This window comes from Salminus brasiliensis, chromosome 4 (genome assembly GCF_030463535.1).
Source record: "Salminus brasiliensis chromosome 4, fSalBra1.hap2, whole genome shotgun sequence".
Taxonomy (NCBI): domain Eukaryota; kingdom Metazoa; phylum Chordata; class Actinopteri; order Characiformes; family Bryconidae; genus Salminus; species Salminus brasiliensis.
The window spans coordinates 26357705-26368729 of NC_132881.1; positions in this window are offsets into that span (position 1 = coordinate 26357705).

The following is an 11025-nucleotide window of genomic DNA, read 5'->3' on the forward strand; positions in this document are numbered from 1 at the left end:
GCCCTTCTCTTTCTTTCTTTCTTAATTTCTTTTTCTTCCTTTTATCTTATCTGCTGACGAGTCCTACAGTGACTGTAGAGATGTGAAGAGGGTGAATGAAGACAAGCGCGTTTTGAGGGTTGATGACACTGTATTATCTGGTGAGGAACGCAGCATAAATGAAATGTGAAGAAGCGTTTAGCGCCGTCTAAACCAGCTGAGAGAAGAGTCGCGTAAGAGTCCACAAGCCGAAGGCCAGCGGTTAAAGCTGTTTAGAATTTAAAGGGATTGAAAGGATTGTTGAGTCCAGGGTGAACGACAGACCGAAAGAAAAGAAAGAGCGAGAGAGAATATGGGAGAAACAGTACAAGGGCAGAGCAGATAAAAAGGTTGGGAAGACGTGCTTTTTTCTTTGGAGACTCTGTTGGTTTTAAGGGCAGCTATTGTGAAGCGCCCAGCCCGCGCAGCCAGAAGGCAAAGCAACAAGCGGCCTGCCGCGGCCTCCCAGACAATGCAGTTGTGCTGCTGGCTGAGGGTGGGGGGCGAGACAGGCGCATTCGGGGAGGGGTGGATTTCTGTGTTTTTTCTTTTCCAGCGGGGAGGGGCACACCATCCAGCCTGCGTCCCCTAACAAAAGACGACGCAGACTCCAACTTAAATGGCTGTGTGTGTGTGTGTGTGGTGGTAGATGGGGAGGTGGGGGAAGGTTGTCTGTGAAAGATGCAGGCCAAGGTTTCCCCCTCCATCTCCCTGTCTCTCACACGCACACAAAAGTGCTCAGAAGGCCCGTGGAACTCTGGATAACACAATTCCTTTTGAGCAAAGAGAAATAGAAAGTTGCGCAGGAGGAGGAGGTAGAGGTGGAGGTGGAGGAGGTGGAGGAGGAGGAGGAGGTAGAGGTGGAGGTGGAGGAGGTGGAGGAGGTGGAGGAGGAGGAGGAGGGGAAGAGTGGATGCAACAGATGAGTGTCGGCAATGCACATAGGCAATAAATACTCATGCAAAATCAACACACATGAAACAGCTGAGCCACAGGTTAGCTTATGGCCTTGAACTGCCTTGCATTTTACTTACTTAAAATGTCTACACCTATTTCACCTTGAAAGCATATCATCGCCGTCCTGCGAAGACCTCGTACCCTCATAAAACCTCTTCACAATTTCAACTTTACAGTAGAGATGAAATAACCATAACTTTCAATGGAAGTCAATGTTGAAAGATTAATTTTGGAGCATTTCTATTGGTCCATTCATCCTGAATTTTGACAGCACTGACAGCACTGTCCAGAAGTAAAAATAAAAAAAGTTTGTTTGTTGTTTTTTAAATTGGGCCATAAGCCTTTATTCACTTTGAATTTTTAGAATAGATACATATAATACACTATAAGGAATAAAAGTATTGGGACATCTGCTCATTCATCGGTTCTTCTGTAATCGAGGTATCCTGCTTTTGTTGGTTGGTTTTGTTGACTGTCTCTACTGTCCATTGAATGCTTTGTACTACATTTTAGAGCATTGCAGTGAGGATTTGATTGCATTCAACGACAAGAGGAACATTAATGAAGTGGGGATAAAGTGGTCATTATGTTCATGTTTATCTGCTACAGAGAGGCCTATTCTATTGGCAGCACTTCTCTACAGGGGCTAGACAAGCTGTGTGTGTGCATTTACACATCTGCGTTAGCATAGGGTGCAACTTAAAGTAGGTGAATGCTTTCATTAGAAGTAGTGTCCACAAATATTTGGACACAGTGCTCAGCCCGAGCTTACAAGACCTCTCCTAAAGGAAGCCTAAAAGTCCTCCAAACTTTTGCACAGTAGTGAAAGCACACTGAACAACCACATCATGTGATTGTAATATATTATATTCACATGAAACTAACGTACACATTTCAAGTACACCAGTGCAGCAGAGTATAGGATGTCAAAAGCAACAGGGAGCGCTGTATCTCCCCATATATGGCTACATACTGTGTGTTGTGTTTCAGTATTCACAGTTCACTGTGGCACATGTTCAGTAGGCCTCTCTGTGTACCAGCTGTTGGTTGCGTTTCTGTGTGTTGCAGATAAGTGGGCATCAGGGCGTGGGATGATGATATAGGGGGGGGTTGGGGGTTAGAGGGCCAAGGCAGGGGGTGTGTGTGTGTGGGGGGGGGGGTTGTTCTTGGCAGGATGCAGACAGTGGCGAGTCAGCACTTTTCCTCACTACACTGCTGGTCTGGTGACCTTAACGGGTTCAGGCTGCTGCAGCTCATATTTGTCTGATGTCATTGAAAAACTGAATTGAGTTGAATCATATTAACATGATCAGGATATCAGATGTCAGCACAGCTACTGATCTGATATTGAAACTGTATTGATATATAGTAGAATATACTTAACTCGCATATATATATATATATATATATATATATATATATACACACACACACACACACACACACATTTCAGAACCTTCGCGGTATAGGCCTTAATTTAGGCCAGTCACGACAGCGCCGTGTGTTGTCCTATTTATTACTATTTTGTGTTTGTAAGCCTATCAGAGGTGAAAGGAGCGGAGGAGTGCTGATATGGTGTGTTTACCACCCTGTAACACTGAGGTCCTGCCAGTTGTTCTCACCTTATCTTTTGTGTGGTGGTAGAGTGGCTCTGTAGAATTGCTCTGCAAACAGCTGTGTACTCGTTCACCGCACAGCTGGCCAGACGAGCAGAGTGTTACTCACTAACCAACCCCCTTGAGAGTTTACTATGCTAAAAATGTACCTACTGTAAATGTATTTTTTACTACCCTGTAAAAAGAATGGTTTGTCCAAATAGTACAGCCTCTAAATTGCAACAGGAAATGCACCAGGCTTTATTCCCCTGAAATAAATCCATAGAATGACGCACTGTTCAGTGTTCCAGTTAAAAAAGCCCAGTTCTGCTGCACGTCACCCCATGAAGTCTTTTGTTCCTTAGGTTTTCTCTGTTGACAGTGTAAGTCTAGCTGTACTGTGGTGCTAGTCTCCTGCGTGCATCTCTAGTGTGCATGCTGCAAGACCTCCAGGTTTGCTTATTGAATGTTCCACCTCATTGAAGTGATCTGAGGCCCTGTATGCAAATGACCATCCTTTACGAGGAAGTATCCTCCACTTCACCCACCTTTATGTCCTCCCCTGATTACTGATGACTGCTTCACCCTTGTTTACGTAGGGTTATGGAGAAATGCAAAGAAAAGAAAGGCATGAACGTGTCTAATGAAATAAACGGGCGCAAGCTTAGTGCGAAGACTCTAAACCAAACTGTTTTATTACACCCAAGTGTTTTGCTGCTAAATTGTCACCTTCTTTGGCAGTGATGTTCTTTAAAGAACCTGGGCAATGAAAGCTTTTGGCTTGTGAGACTATTAAAGACTACAAAATTGCATATGTAAACTGTAGTGTAAACTGTTCAAACATAGCACATGTAAATAATTACATCCTTTGTCAGAAATGTTCATAAATGGATTAATCAGAATTATTGCAAATCATCAGAACAAAACCATGCACCTCCTAAAAACCTTATAGGAGAAAAAGAAATAAATATACATATATATATATATATATATATATATATATATATATATATATATATATATATATATATATATATATATATAAAACCCTTTCAATCTAAGAAAAACCTCCCTTACAACAAGAAGAGGAACCAAGCCTCAAAAGGGGAACCCATCTGCCCCTTGTCAACACTGGATATTAAAACAATTAATACAACAGAATCATGGAGAAATGAAGAAATAACTCGCAGCTCCAGAGTAATGAAAAATTAAGCAGAACAAGTGAGCCTTATCCACCGCTGTGGACAGCTTGTACTTTAAAAAACAGAACTTTACAACCACCCCTACTTTGGCCCAAAACCCCTAAACACTGTAAATAATAGCAGATTTGATTTCTCATTTCTCCTCAGATCTGCACATGTACATATTCACACGTCCGATTGTAGCTATTTTTTTATTATTCTATTTTAATATTTAATTTCCTTATTTTGGTCCGAATACTCGTGAGCAGCCAGTGTGTGTGTCTAGTCTGTCTACTATGTCCTATATGTGCTCTGACTAAGACAAATACCTTATATGTGTGATATAGTTGGTGGAAGGGGAGTGATTCTGCTGCTGATATTACACAGAAGTGCTCAGATGTCAGCGCAGAAACTAGAGATCAATGTTCAGGGGGAGCAAAAATTAGGTTCATCATTGCCATGTTAACATGAATGTCATCGCGCTCGGATCAAAACCTTGTAACTCCAAAACGAAAACTACAGAAAAAAGGACAAAACTTTTGTTTTCGTTTCGTGGTGCAGCACTGTGCAGAAGTCAATGAGAAAATGAGATTTTAACAATTCTGTTTTTTTGAAAATCATTTAATAAAATGTTAATAGATACAAATAATATATATAATAACATTTTATGGACAAAAATATTGGGACACCTGTTACTTTATTGTTTTTCTGTACTAAGGTATTTAAAAGATTTATAGAAATATTTATCCTGCATTGGTTGGAGTTACTGTCTCTACTGTCCAGGGAAGGCTTTCTACTAGATTTTAGAGCATTGCTGTGAGGATTTCATTGCTTTCAATGACAAGATTGTTAGTGAGGTCCAGATGTTGGAGGTTAGAATTATGGAAAAAAAAAACAGAAAACTGTGAAAACGGAGCTAAAATGGAATGCTTTTTGCACGGCAGCGTTGATAAGCAAATACCTGTTATACGAATTGTGATTAGTTATGTTAGTAGAGATGGTCTTAGTAAGAGTCCATGCTGGGATCAGTTGTATCAGCGGATGAGTGGAGGGGTTCTCTCTTTATTTAAAGGCTTCTTTGTATTTTGTAATACAGTGCATTTTTTAATTCATCTTTTTAATGAATCTAGGGCCTTTTCCATCCGAGTGTAATGAAGTAATTATCAGAATGATGGAAACAATAATTTAAGGCATTGTCTTGAGGCCTAGTTCGTTCTCTCACACTAAATTTAGCCGGTCAGAGATGATCCTAAAGTGAGAGAACTATGCAGAAAGCAAAGACAGCACGGACAGCACCTGTGTGAGGCGGTGATTGTTATTAATTTGATGCGGGTTGTTTTGTAATGCTAAATCGTGGCCTGTTGAGTTGGATTGCTCTCCAGCGTAAGATGTCTGGGCGGCTCAAGTGTCCTCCAGCTTCATCCGCCGAGGACTGAGGCCTGTTTCCCTTCAGTCATTCTTAGCACTGTGCTCCAGAGCCTGATGTACTGACACACTCTGACACACACACACACACACACACACACACACACACCCTCACCCTCTGCTGCGCCTTTATGAGGATACCCCCCGTGCTCAGTGTGTGTGTGTATATATGTATGTGTGTGTGTGAGAAAGAGAGAGAAACTGAATGAGAGCTGGAAGAATGGTGAGGCCTTGTTCTTCTGGTGTTCTCTAACACACTGTCTGCTAGATCCATCTCCAAGGAGGCCCCACACCTGCCCTACCGCAAACGTGTGACTCAGCAGGACCCACACACTCCTCACACACTGCTGGAGCAGGAGAGCAAAGCTCAACGCGCCACAGATGCACAGCACAGCCGTGCCAAGCCACAGCTCACGGATACAAATTTACAGACATATCGCTCAGCCATGCTAACATGGGACCCGTATCCTGTACGGCTTTGGAATCGAACCACATTTTTCTTCATGAATCTGGCTCCTTAAATTGCCAGTCTTATTACATTTGGAGGCTATTATTCAGAAATGGATAGAAGAAGGGTGGAAGGGAAGCCTGGACCCGCTGGTGATTTAAGGGGTTAAAGCAATAGTCCAATAATAAATAAAAAAAAAAATCAAATTTTTACAGCAATGTAGTTTACCCTATCAAACTGAACGTCATCCGGGTGACACATTCAAACACTTCCTCTTTAACTTGGTTCAATCTGCCACCGGAGATCTTACGCCTCTCTCATTTGTGTCCGAAACCCCTCACAGTTCAGAGGTGATGTTGATCTCCTCTTTTCTCCTAAGGAGAGGTTTAGGATGATTTTAGAAACCAGTGAAACAATATTGAGATCTGCTTTATTTCTCCTCAAAGACAAATATAAAAATGAGACGTTTTACCTTTGGGGGTAACGTTCCCCCCACTATCAAGAGATGAGTTATATTTATATTTATGACATTTGGCTGACGCTCTTAGCCAGAGCGACTTCCGTCTGAATTATGTAACACAAGTAGGCAAATGTAGCATTAGGAGTCCTGGCCAAAGTGTGTGGCACTGCTATAGCATGGTGGCTTTCCCAGTCAGGGAATCAAACCCACAGGAAAGGCAATGGTGTTATCCTCTATGCTGTCTTGGTCATGCCACAGCTATTTGCAACAGGAAAGCCTGATGGCATTTTGAGATGGGAAGTAAAGATGGACAAAGGGGAAAATTCAAGTAACCCCTAAACACTCCAATACATACGCTAAGATGTATTACTCAGAAACTGGTGGTGGGGCTATTATTTGGTGATAGAAGTTAGTACTAACACTTGCGGCCTGCTTTTTAAGGGTTAAGGCATTGCACATTGTTTACATAACTGGGTAGGAGAAGCATAGACTAAACTAAGAAGTTTGAGTTGGGTGAAACTCAAATGCAGCCATAATTATTTGACTTAGACTTTCCAATTGAGCTGACCTTTCATTTTTCAGCGTCTAAAACCAAGTCAAGAGGCTTTATTGTCATTTCACCTTTATACAGAGTACACAGTGAAACGAAACACAAGTGCAACCACATAGTTTACAGCTTAAGAAGGGAAGTCTGCACACCAAACATGTCCCAGCTGTCTGACAAGGCATCAGAAACGAAGCAAGGACGCGCAGAACGTATACAGGCAAGATCACCAAGCATCTGGCAAAAGCACCTTGTTTCTTGTTCAGAGCACAAATTGGAGCTTTCCTGTCCGATCTCCTCTGCGCTCCGGGTGCTCCTTATAATATTAAGACCTGCTTGTGGTTGCGGGCAAATGCCAGCGTGAGTGTGAGTGTGATCGTGGTCGCGTAGAGATGCCAACCTCTCCGCTCCCTGCGAGCTCCAGCAGCGCATGCCCCATCTGTCGCCTCCACCAACCTGCAGCAGTGCAGGAGTGGCCCGAGGCCTACTCGCAGGATTAATGCACACAACCTGAACTGGGTTAGAGAGAGAGAGAGAGAGAGAGAGGGAGAGGGAGAGAGACGCGGGCTCAGCCTGTGGGACCTGGCACGACCAACTTGCCACATTCCCTCTCACAATGCAGCATTATCCATGGCCGCGCGGCACCCTTGGCAGGAGACGGAAGAGGAATCCTGAGGCTTTTGAGATTGAGGATGAATGTGATAGCGGAGCTCTGTAACTTTGATATGCCCTCTAAAATAAAAAAAGAGAGGGAAAATAGGTCTGTATCCTGTGGCTTTTTTGTCATTGCTGTGGCGGTCGCTATAAGGGTGCTGGGCCAGAAGGTCCCCATCTGCTTTTCTTCTCATGAGTGACATGCAAACTGAATTTGGTCTAAACAGGCAGTTTTAGGGTTGCAGTCTGTCAACATCACTCTCTAAATCTGAAAATGAGTCGGTTTCCACTAATGTGCACCCCTACTTGTGAAGGCCTTGTGAGTGAGACAGTGAGGACCTTAAAATAATTAAAAAGGGCCTGGATGGTTTGGCCTTATTGACTCCTAGGTTTGTTATTCAGTTATTAAGTCCTAGCCCTGTTTTTACTATACTATTCAATTGCAATTATAGAATTATATTTAACATAAAACCTACCCTTTTCCTATTTTTTACTTCGCAACATTATTTAAATCTGGCAATTGCTCTTTACATTGTGTCCAAATCTTATGATGAATGGACCAATAGAAATGATCCAAAATATTATTTAGAATAAAATCTTTTTTTTTTTTGTATTTAATGTTTTTTAATTAATTTTTTCTCCCCTGTATGTATGCCCAAATATTTGTGGACACCCCTTCAAATGTATTCAGTTATTTTAAGTTGCTCTCACTACAGACACACACAAATGCACAAATGCAAATGCACACACACAGCTTGTCTATTCCCTGTATAGAAGTATTGCCAATAGAAAAGGGCTCTCTGGAGCAGGTAAACCTATTAACACCATGCCAAATGCCAGAGCTTGAGCTATGGGGGTATAAAGCCCCCGAGCATTGAGTGTTCTCCGGATTGATGGTGCTCCATTCAATGAGATGAGGAATTGGGGATGAGGTGGGATGGTGATAATCCAACAATCTGATCTCACTAACACTGAATACAATCAAATCCTCACAGCAATGCTCCAATAACCTTGGTTGAGTAGGTGAATGTCCCAATACTTTTGTCCATGTAGTAAATACTATTCAACTATTCATCATAAAATTGTGACTACATGTAAATAAACATGTATATGATAATAATGTCCTCTTCTTCTTACCAACATAAATGCGTGATCACAAATGTGTAAGGGCCACATTATCTCCACTATCTGCAACAATAAATACTAATAAATAATCATGTGCTTTATTTTTGTTATTGCCAGCAATAAATGCACCTACTAAAGGTTTATCTCATGACTTATTATTCAGTAACTACTAGAGATTATCTGATCATTACTATCAAATCACCATGCAATTATAAGATTGTTATATCATATTATTATTATCATTATAATTATATTATTAGAGTGAGCCACTGCAGTTAAAGCAGGCCACAAGTTAAATGTAAGCCAGTGTCATAAAATCCATGTCGAATGTAGGTCAGATGTTTGTGAACGGCTGATATCCCAAAGCCCGGCAGCTTTGGAGAAAGAGGAAAGGGCCTTGTGTCCCACTTGCGCACCTCCTGCACCCTGTCAGCCCGCTTGAGTGACCCCAGACAGCGCGGCCAGTGTGAGCGAGGAGGGCCTTTCCTGTCTCACGAGCGGCTAACGAGCACCTGCATCCAGCAAACATCTGCACACAGCATTATCATTAGCGCTCCCACATCGGCCAGGACCGCTGACAAAGTGAACAATACCAACAATCACTCCCCTCAGCTGCAACCATATGGGCGCCATACTTAGATTGCAGAGGGAGAAGGGAAAAAAGAGAAGCAATTGTACTGGCATCTGTTTGGCAGTCCTTAGAAGCAGTGTTTCAAGATGAATTCGCTGTGCAAGGAAAGTTTCCCTCTCTCTCTCTTCCCTCTGTCTCTCTCCCTCTCTCTCTCTCTCTCCCCCTCTCCCTCTCTGTTTTGGACAGTCAAAAAGTACTGCAGGTTGCACTCCTCTGTCGGCTGGCTCTCGCAATTACCTGCACCTTAATGTGGCTTCTTAATGGGATGGGAGTGTGTGGGCCCAGATGGCAGAACAAGGTGCTTTTCGCAGTGCTCCCTCCGAATCCAGCTGGATTAGTTTCCTCTCCAGGGGCGCCTTTGGAATTTCTTCCCCCTCCACCATACTCAGCTTTATCAAGTAAACCCAATCGAATTCTTGGAAAATCTCTGCTTTTTGTCTCTGGTATTGCATCACTACTCGTGATCTTTCCTCTGAAATGAAACAAGAGTAAGACAATCAGGTCACATGTGGTGGAAGAGTGTAGTTGATTAAGTACACAGTTAATGAGTGTTAGTAGGCTTTGTTATTGGACTGGTAAAAATAGTCTTGTTGTTTAGAAATTAGTGCTTGTAAAAGAAGAATCAGTTATCTTTGTGGTTTTATGGAAGGATGTTCAGTTTACAAACATCAGTCATTTTAAAGCAGCATTATGTGAAACATATGTGAGTATATTGTGCTACTGGGCTCCCCCAGTCACTTCTGAACCACTGCCTCACTTTGAGCTCCTCCTTATGGACAGCTGTTCACATGCATTTATTGACAAGTTGAAGGAAACAGAACCTGCAAAGACAACAATAAAAATTAATGTGATTTCTCTAGTCATTAAAGCAGCAGTATGTAGCATTTGTACCGAAGAATAACAGTTTCGAAATCACGTTGATGTTTCATTGACCTGTGAGAAGCGCCGCTATTATTGCCGATCTCGGGCTGGGCACATCAGAACCTGCACTATGTAAGCCAGGCAGGAAAACACTCATGAGAACTATGTAGCGCCATCTAATTCGAGTCATTTGTGTAAATCATGTAATATCACTCTTTCTCATCAGTCCACGGGCTTCTGTATATCTCAGCATGTCCAGAAATGCATGTTCTCTAGAGGAGGCTGAAAAGTATGAATTGTACTTCTCAGCTATAGGGGGAGCCTAAGAGCAAGAAAAAACAGTTATCACATAATGCTGCTTTAACTCATTTCTACAGTGTTTGCTTCTAACTAAGCACCTTGTTGGACAGCAAAATTGTGCCAGCTCACTCTTTCCAATATAAGCTACCACAGAAAAGTTTTGGATGCTGTTATTTTAAGGTAAGGTTCTTTAAGCTGCCCAGTCAATTAAGCAAGTTTAAGCCGGCAGTAGTTTTAAGCACAACATATTGAAGCCAGTCATTTTTAACTAGCAGATTAACCCCAATGCAATGTCCACCTTAAATGGTGCAGAAGATGCAGAATGTTACAGCGCATGCAGCAGTGCTCATACTACCATAGCAGACCATAGCAGGTAGCCAGAACTTACTTGCGAAAGGGTTAAAAAAGAAAAAAAGTCAGTGCAGATGTCACAGATGAACTAATGATTGTTGAGTCTATTAGTATTGAAGGTGACCTCCATTTCGGAAGCAACTTTAAAGAAGCTGAAGAGAATGTAGGCTAATGGTCGTACATGGAGAGTGTATGATAAAAATAACACTTGGAAGTAAGGGTCAGGTGGCGGAAGGTGTGAACGTACATACAGTTTCACACCTTTCCAGAGATCTGGGTTCAGATGTTTGTGCAGCCCGTGTCTCGCAGTTGGCCGGTTTGGTTCGTGGCCTTTTCCTGCAGCTACGCCCAGCCACGCAGCTTCTCCGGCCTTGCCCAAACAGGGCAGTCCCTCCTGGGCAAATATTTAAAGTCAAAACAGCTAGGGCTCCATAAAGCTAGCTGGGTGGTGTGACTACATCTGTCAGTTGGGGGA